The sequence below is a fragment of the Erithacus rubecula genome, assembly GCF_903797595.1.
Source record: "Erithacus rubecula genome assembly, chromosome: 3".
NCBI classification, from domain to species: Eukaryota; Metazoa; Chordata; class Aves; order Passeriformes; family Muscicapidae; genus Erithacus; species Erithacus rubecula.
The window spans coordinates 1778161-1798576 of record NC_136689.1 but is presented as its reverse complement, the minus strand read 5'-3'; positions in this window follow the sequence as shown (position 1 = coordinate 1798576).

Below are 20416 nucleotides of genomic sequence, written 5' to 3'. Positions count from 1 at the left end.
TCAAGCCCACATCCTCCCATCCTTCCCACTGTTTGAAAAAGCTTCTTTCCAAGCCCTGGGCATGAAGCAACGTGGCTTTAGCAGCAGAAATTCAGTGGGAAAAGGAGCTAATGATGCTCAGAGCACCTTCCCCCTTCCTCTGTGGGCTCTGATAAGGGCTGAGCTCCCTTTTCTCCCGGGGGAAAGGAGGCAAATGCAGTAATAAGTTGTTTTATTTTATTTTTTTTTTTCCCTACCTGTGCCCTTATTTTCATACAACTTAATCTCCCTGAAACTTTTATCTTCCTGCCAGCGTGGGCTGGGATTGGCCAAGGGGTTCAGGAGTTGGAGGGGAGGAAACGAGAGGATGGAGCAGCTCAATCAGCTCAACCCCAAGTTTCCCAAGGAAACCAGACTTCAAATGCTTCACAGGCCTTGCAGGAGCTGCTTCCAAATCCCAGTCATGAGCCAGAACCCCCAGTGCCAGGCACTGCACCAACATATTCCTGCACACAATCCTTTCCCCAGGCCAGGGCTCAGGGTTTAAAAGGAGGAGTTTAAGGCACTGAGGTTGGCAAGCACCCCCTTTTCAATATGAATGTGGAGCAACTCCCTTAATGTGGGTTGGATTTGGCTGCAGCCTGCAGAGGAGCAGAGCTGGGCTCTGCTGGAGTTGGTTTTTTTCATGGGAATGGCAAGGAAATCACAGGGCTTGATGAACTTTGCCTCTTAACAGCCCTACTTGGCTTTGATCCTGCTCAGAAATCCTGTTGGCTCTGAGGAGTAAGGAGGGAGTAAAATCTGCAGGGCTTGGCCTCATTGGCAGCTGTAATTTCTTTTTTTTTTTTTTTTTTTTTTAAGAAAAAAAAAAGGATTGTACTCTTTCTGTGCAGGTAGAAAAAGTGTTTGGGTCCTCACAGGTCACCCCTGTGCCACTGTCCTGTGGTGTCACATAGGGATGAGCTGGTCCAGAGCCTGGAAAAAGCCTTTAACAAGGCAAGGGTTAAATCCTGGAGCTGCAGTGGGACCCACTAAAAAGGTTTTTTCTCCTTTTAACTCCTGCAGTACCTCCCAGGAATCAGGGAAAGGTGCAGAAAGGAGTTTGTGGCCACAGGAAGGGAGTGCACAGGGTGGGGATATTTGGGTGAGTTCAGAAGTCCTGGCTCTCCTGGCAGAATTTAGCTCATCTTTTCCCAATCCTGCTTTTCCCAGAAAAAAGGGGATTGCTGTGCTCCTATCCTGGCAGCACTGGATCCTCAGCTGGTAGGAAATTCCTGGTGGAATTCATGGATGGAGTTTATCTCTGAGAGGTTTCTCCATCCTCAGCTCCTCCTGGCCTCACCTTCTTCCCTTCTCAGTGCACTCCTGGCACTTGGGTTTGGGGTTTTGTGTTTTTCAGAATCTCTGCTGCTTAGTGTGTAACTTCATTTTAGGTGTTAGTAAATTCTCTTCACTGGGTAATTAGATAAATCAATTCCTTCCCAGCTGGAGAATCAAGGACACCCAGTACCCAAAAAACAGAAACAATGAGAGGGAAATGGGAAAAACCAAAGGATGAGACTTCATAACCTGGGGCTGTGCTTGGATAACTGACCCCAAAATATAAAAGAACCAAAACTTATAAAACTGTAAAAACTCCTGACTGTGATCCATGTTGGATTTAATTTGGGTGCAGCCCCATTCAGGCTCTTGCATTGCCCAAGGTGAATCCTTTCAATAAATTCCTATTTTATCCTTTCAATAAATTCCTATTTCATCCTTTCAATAAATTCCTATTTTATCCCTTTTACTCTGCCTGGTCTCTGTTCCAGCTCAGCCTTTCCAGGCAACAGTCTGACCCTGCAAATTTGGAAGATATCAGGAAATGTGCACCCAGACATCAGGAATCTGCTCCTTCTGCCTCCTTCACCCAGAATTCATAAGATTTGAAGGAATCAAATATATGAGGAGTCACAAGTTATTTTCCAGTTTGTAAACTTTTAAAAATAGGTGGGGAAGGTGGTTTCTGAAATGTTCTGCCCACCATGGAGCTCAATGCACATTTGTACAAAGCAGCACAACTCCAGAAGCTGTTGTGTTGTAAATAAACCCCAAAATGCCATCAAATATCAAAGTATTTGTAACTCAATTGGGAGATACAGATATTTGAGGAAAAAATTAAAATGCAGAGGCTGACAGGTGTTTTCAGGTGGGGTTGGCAAGTTTGGTGGTAAACAATGCAAATTTTCTGAAATATTTTTATTTTTGGAAGAAATTAGTAATTTTAAAGACTTCTTGAAAGTCATCTGAAGAACTGGAGAATGAGGCCATTGGGACAAGTCCAGCTGAGTGTGACCAGTTAAGGGGGACAAGAAGCCACCTCACCCAGCTGCCCTTTTTGTCACTTGTCCCCACCCAGGCACTTCCAGAATCACAGGAATTGGGGAAAACCTCTGAGATCACCAAGTCCAAACTTAAACCCAACATTGCTGTGCTCCCCAAAATCCCCCAGGTGCCATTTCTGCAGTTTTGGACATGGCAACCCCAGTGAAAGGGAAATTTTGGGATGGGTGGAACCTTTCCTGACACCTCCCTTTAGGTCCTGGAAGGTCACACTTAGGTCACATTAAAACTTTTTTTTTCTCCAGGCTGAACAATCCAAATTTTCTCAGCCTTAACATCAATGACATCCCTAAAAAGATAGATACAAACCACATCTCCATCAGATCATAGAAACATCCAGAAAAGTGGGAAAAAACCACAATTTTTCAAGCATTTCCAAAGTTTCTGTGTCAGCTTGGATGCACCTCCTGCAGACTGAAGTGTTTTACCATGGACTGTGAATATGGGATGGATTTCCCAGGGCTCATGGAGAAAAGAAAACCTGTCTAGAATTAAAAAAGAAAAGAAAAAAAAAAAAGCTCAAAATTCTGCTGATAAATGGAAAGATGAAATGATGGGAAGAGCAGGAAAAAGGTGAATAAAAAAGAAAATGCCAATTTCTGTTAAAGTGGAGGAAGAAGGAATCATCCAGGTCAAATTTGGTTAAAAATAGGTGATGGAGCAAAGTGGTAAAAAAAGCCAGTGATGGTTTGGGCTAATTGGGGTTTAATTATCACTGTGCAAATGAGACTGGCTGATGTCACCAAGCACAGGCAGCAGGTGATGAACCCACATTGGGGGGCACCACACAGGATTGCTGCTCCCAAAAAAAAAAAAAAAAAAAAAAAAAAAAAGCTGTGTCCTTGATGGACAGCTCCCTGTGTAGGGATGATCCCCCCAAAAATAGAGGAATAGAGTCAGAATGTGCCTAGGAAAAAAATGGGAATAATGCTGGGGGTACCTCGTGAGAGTGGCTAAATATGAAACTGTCAAAATAGAAAAGAGAGACAGAGAAGAGGAGCAGGTTAAAAATATCAGGGGTTCATAGCTGAGAGGTGGTGAGTAAGAGTTGAGAGACAAAATCAGAGAAATCAGCCCAGGAGCTCCAATTTGTTCTGACTCATCATCCAGCCCAGTGAAAGTGAAAGCAGAGAAATTAAAATTTAGAAATGAAAAGTTAGAAATTCAAAATTAAAAGCCACTTCTCTGCAGATGGCTGATGATTAAACCCAGCATGTCACAGCCACAAGGCAGCACGGGGTTCTAATAATAAAATAAATCCCAGCAGCAGTGGACAAGCAGTTGGATAAATCAAATTATTCCAGATTCTGTTTGGGGAAAGTTTAGCAGCACCTCCAGCATGGCTTGGAGTCTCTGGGTTGGGCTTTTCATCCTTCAAATTTGGTCTTTGCCACCTCTGAGGCTGCTCTGTGACCCCAAAGTGATGGCACTTGGTGACAAGTGCCAAAATCACAGATTAAATAGAGGTGAGCCTGAAAATAAAGATAATTTTCTTCCCCCCACACTCAATACATGCACATTCATTGACTACTAGAGGTAATACACACTATTACTAAAGAATAATAATAAATAATAAATAATAAAATTATGATTTTTATAAAATTTTATGAACTTTATAAATGTGTACAATTTATAAAATTATATTTTATTATTTTAGAAATAATTTTAAAAATTAAAATCCATTTCCCAGATGAGCACCTGCTGTCCTGTGCTCCTCTGGTCTGTACCCCCCAGACAAATCCAATCTCAGCTTCTGTGAAATTCCTGTGGATCAAACCATCCCCCAAAAAGTGCAATAAAACTCCTCCACAAAATATCACCAACTAGGAAATCAACAAAAATAAAGCAATTTTATTTATTTATTTATTTATTTATTTATTTATTTATTTATTTATGTTAAGAATTTTTCTACTTGGCAAGATTTGGGTGGGAAAATGCAACAATTACATGTTAATGTAATATATTAGCTATATAATTTTGGGGAAAAAATGAATTTACTCATTGTTATTGCAGTACAATCCCAACCACCATGATTGCCTTGCTCTGTTGGAGATTTTTTCCATCCACTCTTGGGAGTCTGATGAGTTTTTAAAATTTTGTCTCAGGTTTTTTCAAGAAGAAAATGCAGAATGGGAGGAATGATCCATAACTGGGGGAAAAGGGTATTTTTCAGAGGTTTTAGGGCAGTGACCACCCCTGTGGGCTTGCAGAGGAAATGGGGATTCCCACTGGAGATCCCAGAGAAATCCCATTTGCAGACTTTAACAGTTTGGTGTTCTGCACCACTTAATCAGTGTTTTGTCTGGAATCTCTTCACTCAGAGCCAGGATTAAAAAACAAACCAAGGAGATGAATTTTCTTGTGTTTGGGCTTGGTTGTTTACTAAAATTTATCAAAAAAAGAACAGAGAATTCTGCAACACTTCTAGCTAAAAGTGAGCAAAATGGAGATGAATCCAGCTGCTGCAAGGTCTCTAAAAACTAAACAGTCCAATAGAGAATTAACACCTATATTATTTATACTTTTAACCCAATAACTAAGCTCATGTGACCCTCAGTGTGACACTGATTGTCCAACCAGAAACTACTGAAATCATGAAGAAGGAGGAGGATGAACACCAAAAAGAGACACCACCCAAAATCCTCCATCCTGTCCCATACCTATTACTATATCATAAAAACCTCAATTTCCAAACCCTTCACCATGTGAAATCACACACTTCTATTTAAGTACACAGCCATGATTTTAACTCCATCACTCAAATTTGGAAGCTCCTCCAAGCCTCATGTCCACAGCAGTGTTCTGCAGGGGGTCAGTGCCAGAAAGCACAGAAATCTTAAAACCCCCAGGATTTTGGGATCCAGCAGTAGAGCTGGGCAAACCAGGAGGAAAAACCCAGGGGAGGAGCTGTGTGGGCTCCATGGATGCTCTGTGCCATTGCACCTCAGAGCAGCTCCCCATGGACCTGTTCCCCAGGGGTGGAACCCAGGCAGTGACAGGTTCCTCATGTCCTGAGCCCCAGGTGTCCCCACAGCACCCAGTGCAACCTTTGGGTCAACCATAATTGACCAGAGTGGTCAATTCCCTTAATTCCAAATGGATTAATTCGGAATTAAGGGAATTGGAATTAATTCCAAAGTGATTAATTGCCTTTATTGCTGTCCCAAATTAAGGGTTCTCCTTGGGGGTGGTCTCATGGGACATCACACACACACAGCAGCAATGGGTCCCTTTCTGTCCTGGAATGAGAATTTTTCTCACTTTGTCCCAAGGTTGATTTTTTATTTTGCTGTTTGTTCTAATTGTAGAATCCCGGGATGGGATGGGATGGGAAGGGTTGGGATGGGATGGATTGGATTGGAATGGGTTGTATTGTAATGGGTTGGATTGGGATGGGATGGGTTGGATTGAGATGGGATGGGTTGGATTGGAATGGGATGGGTTGGATTGAGATGGGATGGGTTGGAATGGGATGGGTTGGGTTGGAATGGAATGGGAAGAGTTGGAATGGGATTGGATTGTATTGGGATGGAATGGATTGGAATGGGATGGATTGGATTGGGTTGGGTTGGAATGGGATGGGTTGAATTGGAATGGGATGGGTTGGATTGGGATGGGTTTGGTTGGATTGGGATGGGTTAGATTGGGTTGAGTTGGATTGGGATGGGTTGGAATGGGATAGGCTGGATTGGAATGGGATGGGTTGGATTTGGATGGGTTGGGTTGGATTGGGATGAGTTGGACTGGGATGGATGAACTGGATTGGGTTGGGTTGGAATGGAATAGGTTGGATTGGAATGGGATGGGTTGGATTGGGATGGGTTGGGTTTTAAAGTTCATCCAGTGCCACCCCTGCCATGGGCAGGATTATCTTCCACCATCCCAAGCTGCTCCAACCCCATCCAACCTGGCCTTGGACAATTCCAGGGATCCAAGAGCTTCTCTATGAAATCCATTCCAGCCTCTCACCACCCTCACAGGGAAGAATTCATCCCAAAATCCCATCTAAATCTCCCCTCTTTCAGCTCAAACCCATTCCCCATCATCCCATCACTGCATTACATCTCCTGTGCTTTTGCAAGGCAGATAAATGTGTAAATCAGTTTATTTATTGAAATAAATTATTGAGGGTTTTTTCCCCCTCTTTCAGCAGTGAGTTGCACTGATGAACAACGTGTGGAACATCAACAGTTTGTGGAACACCGAAGTTTAGCAACATCTCACGTGTAGGGTGGGGAGCAGCACTGAAAATTGTCAATATTTCCCGAAGTTCCAACCACAGACTCGTCCCTCCCCATCAGAGCTGCCCAAATGTGAACAGGCACTGCCATCTAGTGACCACGGAACAGCTCCCTGCTCCCGAAAATTCCTCTGCTGCCTCTCCAGGGGAATCCTGAGGAGTGTGAGAAAGGAGATGAGCACCTGGCCTCAGGTGGGAAACTTCACATTGTGTGCAGTCATCTCATTGTCCATCATTGCCTGAGCAGATGGGAAGGGATGTGAACTTCACTGAAGTGCCCCTGGAATTTTTTAGGGTTGGAGAAGCTTTCTAAGACCCTAAAATCCAAGCAGCACCACTGTGTTCACCCCTAACCCGTGTCCCCATGTGGCTTTTGAACGCTCCCAGGGATGGGAGATACAGGTATTTGAGGAAGCAGTGCATAAAAATGGAGAGACTGACAGGTGTTTTCAGGTTGGGCTGGCAAGCTTGGTCATAAACAATGCAATTTTTCCAAAATATTTTTATTTTTGGAACAAATTAGCAGTTTGGGTTAGGAGTGAACACAGTGGTGCTTGGATTTTAGGATCTTGGAAAGCTTCTCCAACCCTAAAAATTCTAGGGGCACTTTGGTGAAGTTCAATAAACTCCATCACTGCCCTGGGTAGCCCCATCCAATACCTTCTTTCAGGGAAGCATTTTCCCTGATATCCCATCTAAAACTGCCCTGAGACTGTTCCCTCTCCCCCTGTCCCTGTCACTGCAGCAGATCCCAAATTCTCCTGGCTGTTCCCTCCTGTCAGGGAATTGTGCAGAGCCAGAATTTCCCCCTGATCTCCCTTTTCTCCAGCTCCCTCAGGAATTCTCCAGCTCCTTCCCAGCTCTGTTCCCTTCCCTGGACACTCTCCAGCCCCTCAATGTCCTTCTGGTCATGATGAGCTCAAACTGACCCCAGAATTTGAGGTGTGACCACACCAGGGTTGAGTACAGGGGGAAAATAAAACCAGAACAGCTCCTGACTCACTCCAATTATCTGCCCACATTCCCAGGAAAAGCTGTCCTGTCCATGGAGAGGGTGATCTGGGGGACAGGAATTATCCATTTTTATCAGGTTCAGCTGCTCTGCTCCTCCCTGTGGCTCAAACCACACAGCTGCAAGAGTTTCGTTTATCAGAGCATTAATTCATTGATTAAATTAAGTGATTAAAGTGATTCAATTAAAGATTGCCATCTGGGAGGAGCCCACTGCTCAAAGGAGAGTAATTCCAGGGATCTGCTTCCCAGTTATTCATCCCAATTTTCCTGTCAGTTACTCCAGGATGGCCCTAAGGCTCAGCTCAGATCCCAAATTTCAGCCTCACCCTCAGTGGATGAGGAGAATGGGACTGGAATTAAAATTAATCCTGGACTATTCATGGTGAGGGTTGAAGGGAGTTGATGTCTCTGGGCTCCATCACTCTCTGAGAAGCCCAAATTTTGTTCAGTCCTGCATGGACATGGAGAAGAGGTGGATCCCCAGCTCCTCCAGGGATAATATTCCATCTCCACCTGCACACACAGAGAAAAACACACCACAGGGCTGGGTGTGAGGGGTCACAGTGTCACTGCACCCTCTGCAGAGCTCCCTGCCCAAAAAGAGCCCAAAATCTGTGTCCAGGCTGGGAAAGGTCCCGTTTGCCAGGAGATGGCACTGGCTCTCCATGGAGCTGCCCTGGAGCAGGTGCATCCCATCACATCCCAGCTCCACTTTTTTCATTTTTATTTTTATTTTTATTTTTATTTTTATTTTTTTTAAACCTTCCTGCACTGTTTCACTCCCTTGACTCAAAGCTTTGTTTCCTAAGGAGAAAAAACACCTTAAATAAATAAATAAATAAATGTATTCAGTTTGGCAAGGATTATTTGATTTAATTGCTGTTCACCTGCCCATTCCAGCTCCCAGGAGCCCACAGAAATCATGGCAGAAGTGGGAAAATGAAGGATTTTATTCTGAAATAGATGAAGAATTGTGATTTTAAGGTGGTTTTTTTTTTTAATCTTCTTTCAGTGTTTCACTCCCTTGACTCAAAGCTTTGTTTCCTAAGGAGAAAAAACACCTTAAATGAATAACTAAATAAATGTATTCAGCTTGGCAAGGATTATTTGATTTAATTGCTGTTTATCTCTACACTGGGGATGTTCACCTGCCCATTCCAGCTCCCAGGAGCCCACAGAAATAATGCCAAAAGTGGGAAAACTGAAGGGTTTTATTCTGAAATTGTGATTTTAAGGTGATTTGAAGCTCCCTGTGCTCCAGATACAGTTTTGGAATATCCTGGAATTCATAGCTATTCCTATGACCAGGCAGAGTGGATTCTTCACTTGCAAATGTATGGAAAAATCACTTTTTACTTTTTTATTTTATCTTCTTGCAGCATTTCACTCCCTTGACTCAAAGCCTTGTTTCTTAAGGAGAAAAATAGATAGATAGATAGATAGATAGATAGATAGATAGATAGATAGATAGATAGATAGATAGATAGATAGATAGATAGATAGATAGATAGATAAACTTACTAACTAACTAAATAAATAAATGTATTCAGCTTGGCAAGGATTATTTGATTTAATTGATGTTCACCTGCCCATTCGAGCTCCCAGGAACCCACAGAAATCATGGCAGAAGTGGGAAAATGAAGGATTTTATTCTGAAATTGTGATTTTTAAGGAGATTTAGAGCTCCCTGTGCTCTAGATCTGGTTTTGGAATATCCTGGAATTCACAGCTCTTCCTACAGCCAGGCAGGGTGGATTCCTCATTTGTAAATGTATGGAAAAATCACTTTGTTTTTTTGTTTTTTGTTTTTTTTTAAATCTTCTTGCAACATTTCACTCCCTCGACTCAAAGCTTTGTTTCTTAAGGAGAATAAATAAATAAATAAATAAATAGATGAATAAATAAACTAAATAAATAAATACATAAATAAATGTATTCACTTGGCAAGAGTTATTTGATTTAATTGCTGTTCACCTGCCCATTCCAGCTGCCAGGACCCCACAGAAATAATGCCAAAAGTGGGAAAACTGAAGGGTTTTATTCTGAAATTGTGATTTTCAGGAGATTTGGAGCTCCCTGTGCTCTAGATAAGGTTTTAGTATATCCTGGATTTCACAGCTCTTCCTACAGCCAGGCAGAGTGGATTCTTCAATTGTAAATATATGGAAAAACCACTTTTTCATTTTTTTTAATTTTATCTTTTTGCAGCATTTCACTCCCTTGACTCAAAGCTTTTTTTCCTAAGGAGAAAAATAAATAAATAAATAAATAAATAAATAGATAAATAAATCAACTAACTAGCTAACTAAATAAATAAATGTATTCAACTTGGCAAGGATTATTTGATTTAATTGCTGTTCACCTGCCCATTCCAGCTCCCAGGAATCCACAGAAATCATTGCACAAATGGAAAAACTGAGGAATTTTATTTTGAAATTGTGATTTTCAGGAGATTTGGAGCTCCCTGTGTCCAACAGATGGGGCCATTTGCACACCCAACACCTGAGATCCCTCTGAGCAACCTCTCCCAGTGCCCACAGCAAGGTGGCTCCAGAGCCCCTGGGATGAAATTCCCAATTCCCATGGGATGTGCTGAGGAAAAGCTGCCGGGGGGAAGATCAATGGAAAAGGTCTTGGAACAAAATCCTGCTCTTCTACCTCTTTCCCATGATAAAACCTGCCAGTAAAATCTGGAGAAACTCCTCCAGGGTAGATTTGAGCAGCAGTGGGAGAACAGCAAAGATTTTCCCTTTTCCACACCAGCACCATCACCCCTGAAATTTCCACTTGTAGGGATGCAGGATTTCTCTCTGAGCCAGGGAACTTTGAGGATTCACCAGGGAATCACAGCATTCCCAGAATGGGGGTGAGGGACCAGCAAAGAATCCACCAAAAAGGCAGAAAGAAACATTTTGGAAAAGCAGAGAAAATGAAGACTTGTTGCAGAGGTAAATAAGAGCTCCTCTTTTATTCCATTTTCATCCCTTGTGTGTAAAGACTTGAACTTGTAAAAAACAAAATAAAAACATTCAATTTTTTTTAATTTTTTTTTTATAGCAAGAGTTTTCCTGCTGATTAATAATCCTTAAATATTATTCAGTTGGCAAGTGGCAGAGAGCAGTGCTGGGGCTTGTCTGGCCACAGGTTCCATTCTGGATTAAATCCAGGACTGTTGAATTCTCACTCCTGACCTGTGGGAAGGACAGAAAGGCCCCAAACCAAAGTGAAAAACCCCAAATATCAAAGGAAAGCTCAGCAAGGTGCTGAGGACAAGGTTGAGTCACCCAGCCACAACCCAGCAGCACAGGTAGGTGCTGGTGCTGGGGTTTTACAAGGCTGTGCCAGTCACACCTGGAATCACAGAATATCCTGAGCCAGCAGGATTCCATGGGGATCATTGAGAGCAAATCCTGGTCCTGCACAGGATAAGCCCAAAAATCACACACTGTGATTTTTTTTATTCATTTGATTTCTTTGAATTTTCTTTATTACTTTATTATATATATAATATATAATATATATTTTATATTATATATTATATATATAATATATAATATATAATATATAATATATAATATATTACATTTTATATATTATATATTATATATTATATATTTTTATATGTATTTAATATATTATATATATATATATTATGTAAAACATATATATATTTTATGTGGTCTAATTGAGGAGTTAGGGCATGGGTTGGACTTGATGATCTTGAAGGTCTCTTCCAACCTGTTCATTCTGTGACTTCTATGAATTCTGTGAATCATTTATTTATTTATTCTTTTCTTTTCTCCCACCTGAGATAAAATGCCCCACCTTTGCTCAGATTCAAGGCTGTGTTACCCCAGCTCTTCTCTCCCACATCCCTCACCTTCCCCAAGCTGCTTCACCCCCAAACCCTTTTCCCAAAATTTTGGCTCCTCCTATTGCTCCAGGCCAAGATTCTCAATATCAAGGGCCACCTTCATCACCCAAATCCTCACTCACCCCCTGAGCTGCTGCTGGAGATTGTTCCCAGCTTTTTCCTTGGCCCAGGATTTGCTGCAGTTTGCAGGAGCTGCTGGAAGTCTCAGTGAGGCTTTGCCTCAAGACAGGACCTGAAGGAAGGATGGACAAGGTCCAGCCTGTGCTGGAAGTGCCAACAAACCTTGCACATACTTTGGAGGATTTAAAGTAAGTTTTAAATTAGATGGGATTTTTATTTTTATTGTTTTTCATCTGCCCAGCAGCCCAGGCCAGCTCTTGGGAGCTGCAGGATCCTTCTTGGGTTTGGAATTTGGCCCTGTGGAGGAGCCCAGGGCACAGGGAGCACCTTTGCTCCAGGTGGGAGCACACAGAGCTGGGCACAGCCAGGGCAGCCCCTCCTGCCACCCCCGAGGTGCTCAGAGCCCTGAGCAGGATGGGCTGGGACTGGAATCAGGGCTAACTGCAGAATTATGGAATGTGCTGAGTGGGGAGGGACCCACAAGGATCCAATCCTGCACAGGCACCCCAAATCCCAGCCTGAGCATCCCTGGAGCTCTGTGGGGCTCCCTGGGGAGCCTGAGAAGTGACTCCTTCATCCTGTGGGGGAAGATTCCCACCCCAAACCTCTCCTTGTACAGCTCAGCCCTCCCTGAGTCCTGTCACAGCCACAGGGAGAAGAGATGGGTCCCTGCTCCTCCCCTTCCCCTCAGGAGGAGCTGCAGAATTCCTGATTTTGGGGATGTGTCTGAGACTCTTTTGGCTGGAGGTGGGATGCAGGAAGGATGTGGAAATGCAGGAAAGAGGAAACCTGGGCTGGTAAAAGGTTCAGGAGGTGATTAAGAAAGGCTTGTGCAAGGTGATGATTTTTATTTTTGTCTTTTCCACCCTCACAGCTGTTTGCCTGCTCAGGCTCACACCAACAAGCTGTGAAGGAGCACAAATGTCTCAGCAGATCCCCTCCAAAAAAAGATGTATTTTGGGTGTCCTGTGCCTTGCCCATTCTCCTCCACACCAGGCCCACGGTGCAGAGGTGCCTGAGCAGCAGCTGAGTGGCCAAGGAGCCTCTCTGCAGGAGATTTGTGTCCCTTCCATCACTTCTTTCTTGCCTTTGTGTCCCTTCCATCACTTCTTTCTTGCTTTTTCGTCCCTTCCATCACTTGTTTCCAGCTGAACCCAGCATTTTGCTATCTCAGAATGACAAAGCTGCCCCTCCTGCACCCCCTGTGCTCCCCAAAGCCTGGTTTTAAATCAGGGTTTGGTGGCAGGGGATGCTCCAGTGCCCTGTGCCTGCCCTGTGGGAGTGCTGACAATGATTTACAGGTCAGCAGGGTTTGCATGCCCAACACAGCCCCAAAATGCACCTGCAGCTCACAGCCTGCACTGGGATGGATTCTGCTCCTCATCCAGGGGAGCAGAGCACAGATTCCCTCGTGCTCATTGTGGGAACAGCCAAAATAAGAGAGAGGAGGGGAGGGAGGGAGTGGTGTGATGGCTGCCCCCCTAGTCTATCCTCCCTAGATATAGTCTATTCCTTGATCCAGGTGTGCACAAGGTTCAGGCAGCCACAAAAAGTTTGGAAAAAATGTTCCCAAGCCAACCAGACTGTGATCCTGCCCATGGCCCAGTGATGTGATGTGACTTTTTAAAAAAAAAAATTGAGTGCTCAGCAGCTCCAGAGCATTCAGCAGAACATTTTCCTGCTATCAACCCCAGAAATGGATTTTTAAAAAGCCACAAGATGAAGGAGAGTAGCAGTAACATGGAGATAAACTGGAAATTAGTGATCAGGTGTCTCCTAAACCTCCTGGGGAAGGAAAGATGAAAATGCAGAACCACACTTGGTCTGGTCTGTGGCTCCTTCCAAACTCAAATTCTGCTTCTTGTTGCACATCCAAGCTGAGGTCACCAGGCAAAGATGTGTGAGTTATCCATTCACTTGTGGGGCTCTGGGAGCCAGAAACCTCCCAGGACAGGGCTTTGCTGAACCCAGGGGAGATTTCCATGCATTTGGGTCACTCCATGTGCCTCAGGGGGCTCCAGACCAGGAGAAAAGCAGCCCAAGGTCATTGGAAGGATTTCCCACGTGTTTGGTGATGAGATCAGAACCCCACAAATCATAAAATGATCACAAAAACCATGCACTTGTGAGATTTCCTCTCACATGGAGCCCCCAAATCTCAAACCAGCTGCCTCAGTGCAGATGTTGGATGTTGCCTGAGGCACTGTGGGGCATTGAGAACATCCACATGTGCCTGAGCTGCAGGACATCAAACCTGTGGGATGTTCTGCATCCAGGTGGGAAGGCAGCTGGAGGCTGTGGGGCAGCCCAAGGAGGATTTTGGGTGGCTGGAGGTCCCTGTGGTTGAACCCCAGGTGCAGACACCAAATTTAGATGTTCCAGAGTGCATCCACACCCCATTTCTCCAAGGTTTGGAGGTTAAACCAAAGGATTCCTGTGGCCAGCAGGGCTTTAAGGGAGTGGTGAACAAGAAGAAAAAAGCCAAACTGGAGAATTTGGGGACCTGGGGGTGCTTTTCCACCCTCTGCATCCTTTTCCTGGGCATGAACTCTGGCACCAAGAGTCTCCTAAACAGTCATGAGTAGCCCTGGGCTGCTGCCAGATTTTCCTTTGGCCATAGACCTGAGAGCCCCAGAGCTCAGGTTTTATTGGGAAGTGATAAAATAAAACCATTTTGCTGCAGGAACATTCAGCAGGGGGAATCCCCAAGGATCAATGTCAAGAGTTTTACCCAAGCTCTATTTGCAGGTCAAGAGCAATGGCTTCATAAAGAACTGGGAATTGAAACCCTGGAGTTTTTATTTAGTTGGAAATTAGTGTGGTAAATAATTTAGACCTGCTGGAGAGAGAACCTGGCTGGGGACAGAATTTCTAGTTGCTTTTATTGGTTTGCAATAATCTGTTTTTGGTATTTTGTGGAGATTATCAGCCTCTCTCTTTCCTGAGAGAAGGAATTTCAGTTTATATTTTAGGATAGTGCAAAAGGAGACAAAAACAAAAAGGTTTTAAAAGAGTGAAGTGGAGAAACTGGAGACTGGCTCCAAGAAGCAGCAGAGTGACCTGCAGGGAGGAATGATACAGAAATGACTGATGGATTGCTGAAATATGTATTTTCTGTACCTTAAAAATGCCATCTGCAGAACATGAGTTAGGATTTGAACTGAAACTGAATTTCATGGGTGAGGACCCTTGGGAAAGAGAAAAGTGGCTTCAAATAGATGTGGCTGGTCAGAGTGGAGAAAGTTGCTGTGATTTTCACCTGCTGCCCCATCCCTGGAAGTGTCCAAGGCCAGGATGGAGCACCTGGGATAGTGGAAGGTCCCTTGGCAGGGAGCTGGGACAGGATGATCTGCAGGACTTCTTCTGGGATTTTGTGCCAGGCATGGATGTGCCTTTAAGGTGCTCCTTAGACAGGTTTTTTCCTGGATTCTCAGTTAAAAAAAAAAAAAAAAAAAAAAAATCATCCTGGTAGCAAAGGCTTGAAATGAAAGCAATCAGAGCTTCCAGGGGGATGAGATCCCAGAGGCTGGAGGGTTTGTTGGTATTGGATGGAGAGGAGCTGGGCTAAAACAGAGGGGCCAAACAGGCAGGTGTGAACTGTGTGAATTTTAAACAGGTTCATGATTTTGTGCTGGGGAGGTTTTTCTGTGTGTTGCTTTGCAGAAAGAGGAGATATTCTGTCTCTGCTCCTTGGGGTAAAATTGTTACTCCACCATTTGCCTTGGTGATTTTAGTGAGTTTTCTGGGTGTCCTGGTTGGTGATTTCTGGGTGACCCCTCCAGCCCTGAGCCTGTCCCTGCTGCTGCCAGCCAGGCTGCAGACAGCTGCCACTAATGTTTAACTGCAGCCTGTGTCACTGCATTCAGAGCCTGCTCTCCCTCCCCTCTGGACAAGTTTATTCCCAGTGGATGCAGTGACCCCATCACCTCTCAGTGTCCCCTACTGCAAACAAGGCTCTCTGTCCCCAGTGCCCTTCACAGGAACTTTCTGAGAGCTCTTTTCATCTCAGATCTCCAGCTCTGACCCCCTCCAGGGGGGCACATCCTTCCCTGGAGCAGCAGAAGGGGTTTTGTTGGGAAGAGCAGGTGGATTCCTGTGCTGGCATGAGGATGGGGTCCTGACACAGCTCAGGTTTATATTTATATTTATATTATTTATTATTATTTATTTAATTTATATTTATTGAAATATTAAGATTCAGATTTATTGACCCTGAGCAGAGGAAAAACCATCCCTGTCATCCTTTGATGTTGGATTTGCTTCATTATCTTTCACTTGCAAGGTTGGATATTTCAATCAGGGCAGTGAAATGATGATTGATGACTGTGATATGATGACTATGATGATGGTTTTATGTTTTATTATTATCTATATTTGTAGCTATTAGTATGAGTGTTATGGTTATGTATTTTATTATAGACTATTCTCATTGTTGGTGTGATTATGATTGGTGGTTATTGATGATGATGGTGCATTATTATATGTATATTTATATTTATATTTATATTTGTATTCATATTCATATTCATATTTATATTTATATTTATATTTATATTTATATTTATATTTATATTTATATTTATATTTATATTTATATTGAAACATATTATATATATATTTATTTTTTATTTAGTATTTAATATTATATATTTTATATTTATATATATTTTTTTTTAATGTTTTATTTTTATTATTATCCTCTGCAGTACCTGTGCTGTGGGCACTGTCCCATAATCTCCTTCAGGAATTCAGAACCCTCTGGCACAAGGGCACATGGAGGAGCTCCTGCCTGGACCCAGGGCAAAAGTCTGACTGTTTTCACCTCACTCTGTAATTCCCTGTGCCATTCCCCTTGATTCCAGAACCTCCAGCACATTTTCCCCAATGGCCACCACCTCTCCCCATCATCCTGTGTAACATCGCTGCCTAACAACAGCAAAATCAGCTTTAATGACAAAATCTAATTAATGACAAAAGAATGCACTTGAAAGGCTCCTCATCCCTGGAAGGCTGGAAGTGCCAAGTGTCCTCTGGGGAGGAACAAACACTCCAAGTGTTTGCAGACCCTTCTCCTCTTGCCTCTTTCCTCCTGGGATGATGACAAAAACTCCAGGCTGCTGTTCCTGGAGGGGACTTGAAGTGTGTTGACCTTGCTGAGTCACACGAGTCTCAAGGTGACTCTGTGTCTGGTCTGTCAGCCCTGAGTGGATCAATTTCTCTTTTTTTCCCCCTCTTGGGTGTTGTTTCCTGGTGTTGGGCTGTGTGTTTTAGGAGATAGGAAAAATGGGGATATCCTGCTGAGAGTGATGGGAATGGACCAAGGGAGATATCAAGGGAGATGAGATATCAAGGGAGATATCAAGGGAGTTATAAAAGGAGTTATGTGTTCCCAGGGTACTGGGGCTGCTGTTTCCTCCTGTAATTCCCTGTGGGAAGGGACAGGGCTCTGGAAGTGACCAGCTCAAGGGAGTTGGATGCTTTATTTTGATTATGTGTGGAATCAAACTTCTGTCAAATTTAGATGAGTCATAGAATCGTGGATTATCCTGGGCTGGAAGAGATCCACCAGGATCATCCAGTGCAGCTCCTGGCCCTGCACAGACCCCCCAAAAATCCCAGCCTGTCCCTGGGAGTGGTGTCCAAACACTCCTGGGGCTCTGGCAGCCTCAGGAATGTGCCCAGCACCCTCTGGGGACAGAACCTTTCCCTGAAATCCAACCCAAACCTCCCCTGGCACAGCTCCAGCCCTTCCCTGGGTCCTGCCACTGTCACTGAGAGAAAAACTCAGTGCCTGCCCCTCCACTTGGGGTGAAAGTGCACATTTGTCACTGTCACACAGAGGATGCAATCATGAGGTTTGATACTTTCTGAATACACTAAGGAAGAAAATTTGACCCAGAGGCTCCTTCCTTGACACAGACAAACTCTGATTTCTCATGTGGGTGAGTCCAGGGAGATGTCCCCATCAGATGTGCTGCTTGGGGACATGGTTCAGGTGGATTTGGCAGTGCTGGATGAATGGTTGGACTTGATGATCTTGACTTTCCAACCTCAACGATTCCAAGGCCCTCCAGGAATGGGAAAAGTGGTGTGTTCCCTGTGTTAGACATGTCCAAACAAGAGACAACTCCAGAGTGGTGCCAGTGGGTAAAACTTGGCCCCCTGACTCCTCCACAGCATCTCTGATGGATCTGTGCAGACAGCAAAGGGTGCAGGGTGGGATGTGAATCAGAGTCACAGGAGACACCCCTGAGACCCTGAAACCCTGAATGGTGATGGGCCTCAGCCTGACTTGCTGCTGAAAGAATTTGGAGTGAGTTTTGCCTGTGAGCTCACAAGCACTTGTGTGAAATTCCACCTGCTCTAGTGGAAGGTGTCCTGCCCATGGGCAGGTCCCTTCCAACCCAAACTATTCTGTGATTCTGTGGTCATCAGCTCATTTAACTGTTGGGAAATCATGTGGGGTGTAAATAATAATTTCATGTGTGTGTTTCTGCCCTACACACATTTCTGCCTGTGCATGAATATACACACACAGAAATGGATTTGTGGCTGGTTTTTGCTCCTAGCCCAGCATTTCCCTCTCCCCCTTGTGCCAGTGTGAAATCCTTGCCCTGCTCAGCCTGTCACATGAACTGCAGGCCAGGGGCATTATCTGCCTGCCTTTCCTGAACAATGCAAGTAGATGATTAACCATTAAAGCAACACACTTTGCTGAGCCATTAACCAGGGAGGAAAGCCTGTGCTTGGCTGAACAATGAGTTCCATACAGAAACCAGCCCAGCCTGTCCATCCTGGAAGTGCCTCTCTGACAGACCTGGCTGCATTTTGCCTTGGAATGGCTCAGTTTGGGCTCTCATGCAGCCAAACCCGTGCTGGGGAAGGTGCTCCCCACCTTTCCACCTGACCTTGGAAGCTGATCTTGCCCAAATCCACACTTTGGATCAAATCTCAGGAGGTTTAGGAGCTGCCAGTCATTTTCCAGCCTCCCTTTTGCAGGCTGCAGGAATGCTGGGTGGGAATTCAGGAGCTCCAGATTTACTCATCTGGAGGCATTCCAAACACATCAGACAGAATTAATCATTTCTCTCTATCTGATCATTGCTAATTGCATCTTTTTTTTTGGGAATTGTGGTGCTCCATCCCACCCTGGCTGTGTCAGATTAGTCCTCAATCAAACCATCACAGAATCACTGAAGGGCTTGGCTTGGAAAGGAACCTTAAACACCATCCAGTTCCATCACTCCTGTGCTTTAAAATCCACCAGATTCCATCTGGATGTGTGTTTTAGAGTCCTTTTTTTAGTGTTTTAAAGACCATCGAATGGGATTTAAAGACCATCTAATTCTTAAAGACCATCCAGCTCCTTGACTTTTATTTTGGGTCTGTTCACACCCAGCTGTCCAATTTTTATCCCCTGTCATTCTCCTTGGTGGATGCCACTGGAAAATCAGGGAAAAAAATTTCCTAACTCTTTGATCACAAAAAAGCCCAAAAAAACAAAAACAAAACTGGTGATGTGAAAATACAAAGGAGGGAACTCTTCTCTCTGTATACCATCAAAACTGGATGTGACACAAAAACTGGACATTGTGATGGGAAGATTCCTGGTTTTTTTTTGCCCCTGCCCAGGTTAATCCATGGACACAGCCTGGGGGGATGTTCTGCAATGTGTGCATTTGGTACATGGAATATTCCTTGGTGCACCTCAGGCTTCCCAGGAATGCTGAAACAGGAAATCCCCCAAAGGCAGAGATCCTTGGAGTTGCATTTGGCTCAGATTTCCAAAGTCCTTTACAATTAATATTAAAATAGAACACAAAATATTTCTTCTGAGGCTGGGAAGAATAGTGAAAAAATGGGTGAAAATCCTGTTTTTGTGGCACTTGGAGACCCAGTTTTGGGTTTTGAGTTTTATTTTGGATCCACGTTGGTGCTTGGTTAATTGTTGGAGTGGTCTTGAGGGTCTTTTCCATCTTTGATGACTCTGAATTGAAACTTTGAACACAATATCTGCTTGAAACACATTGAGCTTCATCTCTGCTTCCCCACACAAATATCTTTAAAAATCCCCTGTCAGATTAACCAGAGACATGGCAGAAGTTGGATTTTGGGCCTGATATTCAGTTTTTCCCCAGCTGTGAGTTACCTGTTGAGAGCTGGGATTTTTGTTCTGCTGCTTGGATGGAAACAACCCTGGGAAAGGATTTTGGGGTTGTAGCAGGCTGGGATGAGCTTTGCAACAACTTGAGCAGCAGCTGGAACTTGTAAAATTATTATTTCTGTATTTTGGCTGTGCAGGGAGGCAAAAACACTGGCAGCAGGCAGATAGAGCAGCAAGAAAAATACTCTATGAATATTTTTAATATATATCCACTATTCCAGGCTGCTCCCAGCCCGATCCAGGACACTTCCAGGGATCCAGGGGCAGCCACAGCTGCTCTGGGAATTCCATCCCAGCCCCTCCCAGCCAGGAATTCCTCCCCAAAATCCAATCTAAACCTTCTCTCTGGCACTTTGCATCCATTCCCCTCTCATCTTGTCACTCCAGGGTGTTGTTAAAAGGATTTTTTGAACTTGAGTTTTCTTTCAAAAGGCTCATTTTCCTCACAGGAGCAGGGGAATCACTCACAGGAACTTTGTTTTAACTCAGCCAGGACCTGGCACAAGCCAGGTGACAACACCCAGCTCCAGACACTCTGGCAGGGGACCAGACAGATGACAACCCTCAGGACAATGACATTTCAGTTCCAGCAGGAAATCATGAGCCCAGTTTCAAAGAAAGCAAAACACTGTAAAATAAAAAA